Source organism: Chanos chanos, chromosome 1 (genome assembly GCF_902362185.1).
Source record: "Chanos chanos chromosome 1, fChaCha1.1, whole genome shotgun sequence".
NCBI lineage: Eukaryota > Metazoa > Chordata > Actinopteri > Gonorynchiformes > Chanidae > Chanos > Chanos chanos.
Genome location: NC_044495.1, coordinates 21,065,505 through 21,071,381, shown reverse-complemented (window position 1 = coordinate 21,071,381; position 5,877 = coordinate 21,065,505). Strand labels below are relative to the sequence as shown.

Here is a 5,877-nt window from a genome sequence, read left to right as displayed (position 1 = left end):
TGCACTCAGCTCATGAGCCTGGCAGGTAGAAAGCCTGTGCCACTTTTCACTCTGTGTATGCTATCCTTGTCTGAGTTTGATAAGCAAAGTACAGCCCATTCACCCAAGGCACAATGGATTTGGCTTAGTCCTTCTACTCACGTCTTGCATAAATGGGGTCTAAGGTAATGCTGTTCCTCTGTTGTCACTTTCTAGCTGCTAACTGTCCAAATGTAGTATCTGTTCTTATCAGTTTAAAATCTGATTTGTCCCTTACCCAGGGACCACATATTAAATAAGGGGCCTAATGGTCAGAGAAGCAGGCTTGCAAGAGAAGCAGGGTCACCGGTTCAATCCCCGGGACCGGCAGGAAAAAATGCAGGCAGGGGGAGTGGGTGAACAGCGCTTTCCCCTCCCTAAACATTCACGGCTGAAGTGCCTTTGGACAAGGCATTTAACCCCAAAACTGCCCCCCGGGCGCTACGGTTGTGTGGCTGCCCACTGCTTCGGGTGTGTGTTCACTGCCTCCCAGTGTGTGTGTGTGTGTGTGCTCATATGCTCACTGCTCATAGTGTGTGTTGTGTGTTCACTGCTTTGGATGGGTCAAATTTCCCCGTTTGTGGGATTAATAAAGGAATAAACTTAAAATGTCACAGATAAGCCGGATTTATTCTGCTTCTTTCGCTTGACTTTATAAAACACACTGTCCCTAACATGACCTGAATTATTTGCAATTAGGTTTCCTGTCTCAGAGTGAAGACAGAATTTCAGCAAAGTAGGATTTTCAATGGGCGCTGTGGTCTCTGATGATGGTTTCACTTTTGGTTAGAATGATCCAACATTGTTTCATTGTCTTTCTCTCTTCATCCTCAAATACTCATCCTCCAGAAGTCTTAGGAAACAAATTGCTCCACGAAGTTAAATCTGATATCTAAAACCTGTAAGTTTCTTATTTCTCCCAAATTTCTGTGATTTTGGCTGCAGATTTATACCAGCATTAGATGCTTTCTCTTGTCTGTGAGCAAAACTGAAATCACTAAAGAAGTACAGTGGAGACACATGGTTATGCAGGCAGTTTCTCACACATACACACACAAGTACACACTATTCCACTCTTTTAGCTCCACAGAGAGTGCTTTTGGAACTGGAGAGAGCCTAACTGGTTATTACATCCAACATACTTCATATAGTGTTAAATGACACTTTAGGCTGACCTGTCACTATTTGTGATTACAACTGACATATAGTTAGATACTCAGAGCTTTGCAACATTTAACGCATATCTAATTGTCTCATGATAAGTTTTGTTAACCTATTTAACACTGATCTGAGGAACAACTTGAGTTGCAACAAACAGGTTTAAAATTGAAATTGCAACACATATTTTCAAGAGATTAGAGAAGGGTTATCCTAGGTCTCTCTAGCTTTTCTCCTAATTAGGGAGATTTGAGATTAGCTGGCATTAAACCGAAGAGAAGACTCTGAAGTATATTAAGCAATTAATTTGTAGATTTGGCATACTTTTATACATGCCATATGTAGTTTATTGGTTTGCTTAAAATGTATTTGGTTATGCAAACATATAAGAGTAGTATATATCCGATACTTTCTGTCAAACTGTCAGTCAAAGTCATTTATGACTCCACCCTGTGACGGACAACCTTCCTCCCGCCCTTCCTCGGCCAGCATGATTGACAGGGTACATGTGCGAGAAAATGATGGTGTGGATACTGCGTGGGGAAAACGTGGTGTCTGGATTTCACCAACACATTTATTCTATGAGACTTTATTTCTTTCATGTTTGGTGTTTTATGGATATGTGGTCATCGATTTAAGTTGGAATACGTATGTTATCAGATTTGTTTGATTATGGAGAAATATCTGGTCCGAAATACTGATCTGTCATGTGTGTCAGATACCCCTGTGTTGAACAATGTTTCTATTCATCATACGCCTGATGATATCATTAGTTTCAATGACACACTATGTGCACTGCAAAACAGTGCCGGTCACACCAGTGCCTCATATGTTCATAGTTTAAACGACAGGGATATAGAAAGATTGTATTTGTGTCTGGGTCTTGTGTGCTATCCCTCGGCTAACACTGTGTTAATGGTAGGCCTGTGCAAAATGTTGCTGAACTCTGAAATAGTCATAGTGTGCCGGCCTTCGCCATCCACACTATCAAACTTTCTACATTTGGTTAGTTGTGACATTTTTGTGTCTGCTTGTGTATCAGTTGTGTGCTACTTTCTGACTCTCGACAGTTTTTTTAGACTTTTAATTATTTAATGAAATTAATTGGGTTGACAAACGATTTCACAAAAGAAAAGAAAATATGAGCAAAACACTCAACGTTCACACATTAAAAGAGATCAACAGTACAAACGTCAACTACGGGAAACCTCTGACAATGCGCCGTAATCCACTTTACACAGCTTGAAAACTTCTTGGACAACACTCGTTTGATTGTTCAATATGTGAGTCAACTCTTGGTATCTCCATTCCCATTTCTCATTAGCTTTAAGCAACTTCTGTATAATATCCTTTACCGCTACAACATCCCCTGTTATCTCTTCAATGGTCTTACACTATCTCTCAAAAGTTCACGTGTTCGTCAAATCGCACAGACAATTGCCTTATTTCACGTGCAAGGCATTACAATTATCTTGTATACAATTGTGACGATACCTCCGATGTATATTGATGTTATTGTGTTCTGGATTGCTGCATAATTCGTCCGTAGAGTCTTGATTGTGTTCAACCAACGATGGCCTGTCTGTAGATCGATCCCCCGCGTCAGTAGGCCGGCCTATGTCTGCGATCTCCTTTGAGGTTGTTTGATCATATTGTAACGGGCTGGTGGCGGCACTTTCTGGACCGACGTGTCTCTTTTTGGCCACCGTAGTTCATAAGCGCAATTTCCTCCCTTCCCACAGGTCTCTCTGTTCCTGCAGTTAACTTGCAAGATTTTAAAACCAGGAAGATTCAGCTCATTCGAGAGACGTTCACTTCACTCTCTACTCACGAGGGATAGACAGGAATTGCTTAAAGGTTGGTCTTATTTGATTGTTTTAGTTTGGTTTGACATTTCTTTTAAATAGCATTCATGGTGTATTGTATCCCTAAACAGTCACCAGTTTCCCCCCTTCCGTGTTTGGCTTTGGCTTGGGCATGCATCGAAGACAATGACCACGTAGACAGTGACCACGGTTGTCCTTTCATTGTTCAAATGATATGTTGACTGTCCATATAGCGTTGTCGTCGTTGTTGTTTTTTGGGGGTTTTTTTTAACTATAAATTTCTTTTATAGACCGATGCAGTGTACGAGGGCTACGGATTAGTGTGTGCCTACTTGTGTGCTGGAATGCCGATATAATGGCCATCAACTCCTGGTAACACTGAGAGTACGACTTACTTTGTGAGTTCATGTGTAGTCTGACCATGGTTATTGTGTGCTAATAGTGTGCTTATATTTGCAGGAGTCTGCCATTGCTGTTTTGCCTGATTATATGTTTTGACTGATTATAAGTTTTGTTTCTGTTTATTTATTTATCCCCCCGTTCATTTTCCTCTGCATTTCTTGGTTCGTTGTTTTTTTTTGCGGTTGTGTGGCCACTCCGCGCCTCTGCATGCTTTTTCTTGTTTCCTCTTGTTTCCCTTTGAATTTTTTGAGTTTGTAGTATTTTTGTTTTGTTTTTTTAATGTCCAGGTTGGTTGTTATCAGAGGTTCCGACTGAGGCAATGCTCTAGCTGCTGTATTTTCCTCCTGGCTCTCAGCTTCCAGGCACTGGCTCGTCACCTTGTTTGAATATTGAGGTGCATATATACTAATTATACCTCCCAATTCTCCTTTTTCTTCCAGCAGGACTCAGTGTAATAGCACCGGTGTTTGGGTTACTGGATGGTGGTTCCCTTCTCCCACACTGCATGGGGTGAACTAGATGTAATATTAACCAGCACCCCCGCATGTACAATGGCTTGCTGTGTGTGTGTGTGTGTGTGTGTGTGTGTGTGCGTGTGTGTTTGTGATGTGAAATTCTAGATATTGGGACACACTTGGAGTGAGTTTGATGAGCTGTCTTCCACCCCTCCAGGTAGCTGTAGTCATCGGCCCATACACACAGTTTGGGGCACTGGCTTTGCCTCTTTTTTGACAGCCAGTACCCCTGTCTTGCAATTTCCATCCTTTACCCTATCCTTGGCTAAAGTGTTTTTATCTATATAGTCTACTGCTGTGCTCCTGATGACTTATTCCTCTTTAGGATTATTTATTTATTTAATATAACTGCCCAATCTACTGGAATACATGTCTCTGTCCTATTCTTATACAGCTTCTATGCTTTAGGGAACCTATCAGCTTGAGTTGATTGTTACGAATCTTAAGGTGCAAGTCCTTAGGTGGCATTGTCTGGTCTGGTCTCTTGCTGTATATATGCCCTTGTAATGTTTGGCCACTATATTTTAGAGGCACCGGGGCTCTCGTCAAAACATCGGTATTCCTGACCAGATATTTCTCCATCATCAAACAAATCTGATAGTATAATGATGCCGACTTATGCCACTGACCGCGTTTTCATACCGCAGTGGAGATAAAAGTATCAACTGTATACACTCCCATATGGAATGGTAAGGATTCCTGGCTTTCACCCCGGCGACCCGGGTTCGACCCCCAGTGTGGGAAGAATGTTTTGATACACGATACACTACCAAACAAAGAAACAACATCTCGTCGAATAAATGTGTTGGTGAAATAAAGATGCCACGTTTTCCCACGCAGTATCCACACCACCATTTTCTCACACACACGTCCCAATCATGCCGGCCGAAGGAAGATGGGAGGGAGGGTGTCCATCACTGGGGGGGTCATCAGTCACTTTGACAGTTTGACAGAAAGTATAGGATATATAGTACTTAAGTGTTGTATATTATATCTTGGGTTGATGTAAAACACTAAACTATTCTGGTCTTACATTACAGCCAAGTCCCCAGCACAGACATGCATAGCTTCAATGTAAATTCAGGCAATATTTGCACAGCTTTGGTAAATTACTATCTGCTGCATTATGTTTGGCTGTATGCTTACATGAGTTCACTTATTTGGAAATGGCAGTTTTTCATGTGTATGGTGCCCTTTAGCAATATGTGCCAATTATTCTGCTGTTGTGGAAAAACAACAGTTTCACAATTTAATTTATTTCTGTCCATGAGAGAGCAACAAACTGCAGCATAGTGACAATGTACTAATGTACTGATTTTCATATTATATAAATGATAGAACTTTGTTTCATGGTTATTTATTCTATAGTCTGTCAATGTTAATCTATTATCTAAGTCTTCAAATAGTACTTCTTGAATTGATTTGCTGAACACTCTTTATGGGAAAACCCCTTGCAGGAATCCTCTAGCTTCTACATTGTCTCTTCCTTTAGCAAACATTATATCACCTGGTATGTAGTCTGTATCAATATTTACAATATAAAAAATTGCTTATAGAAAGTACAGAAATGCACATGTGTTTTGAGCCACACAGGTATGTGATTGAGAATCAGACACTTGTTATAACCTCTGGACTACAGGTGGTTTTTCTAATCCTGTGCCAAAGTTCTTTGTGTCTGGTGAATCTGTTGAGATCAACTTGTTCCACAGCAAGACATTCTGGTATTTTGTAATTTTGTGCTGATCTAACTCTAAATCATATGCATTGCATTAACCTTTCCATTTTAAGGCTCTGTACAGGTACTGATATTTATTAATTGCCAGACAATACAGGCAAAAGGCATTACATTCTGACATTAACAACTGCCCAAATCAGTTTCAGTTTGAAACATTTTGTACATGTGCGGGACAACTCTAAAATTAATCCGATCAGATAAAGAGAGATATCAGTGGAGGTCG

The 5,877-nt window shown here is 40.6% G+C and overlaps 1 pseudogene; it reads left to right on the top strand.

Annotated features, from left to right (window-relative positions):
* The first annotated feature begins 207 nt into the window (after nt 1-207).
* Nucleotides 208-264, top strand: LOC115827044 (uncharacterized; annotated as a pseudogene).
* Nucleotides 265-5,877: the final 5,613 nt, after the last annotated feature.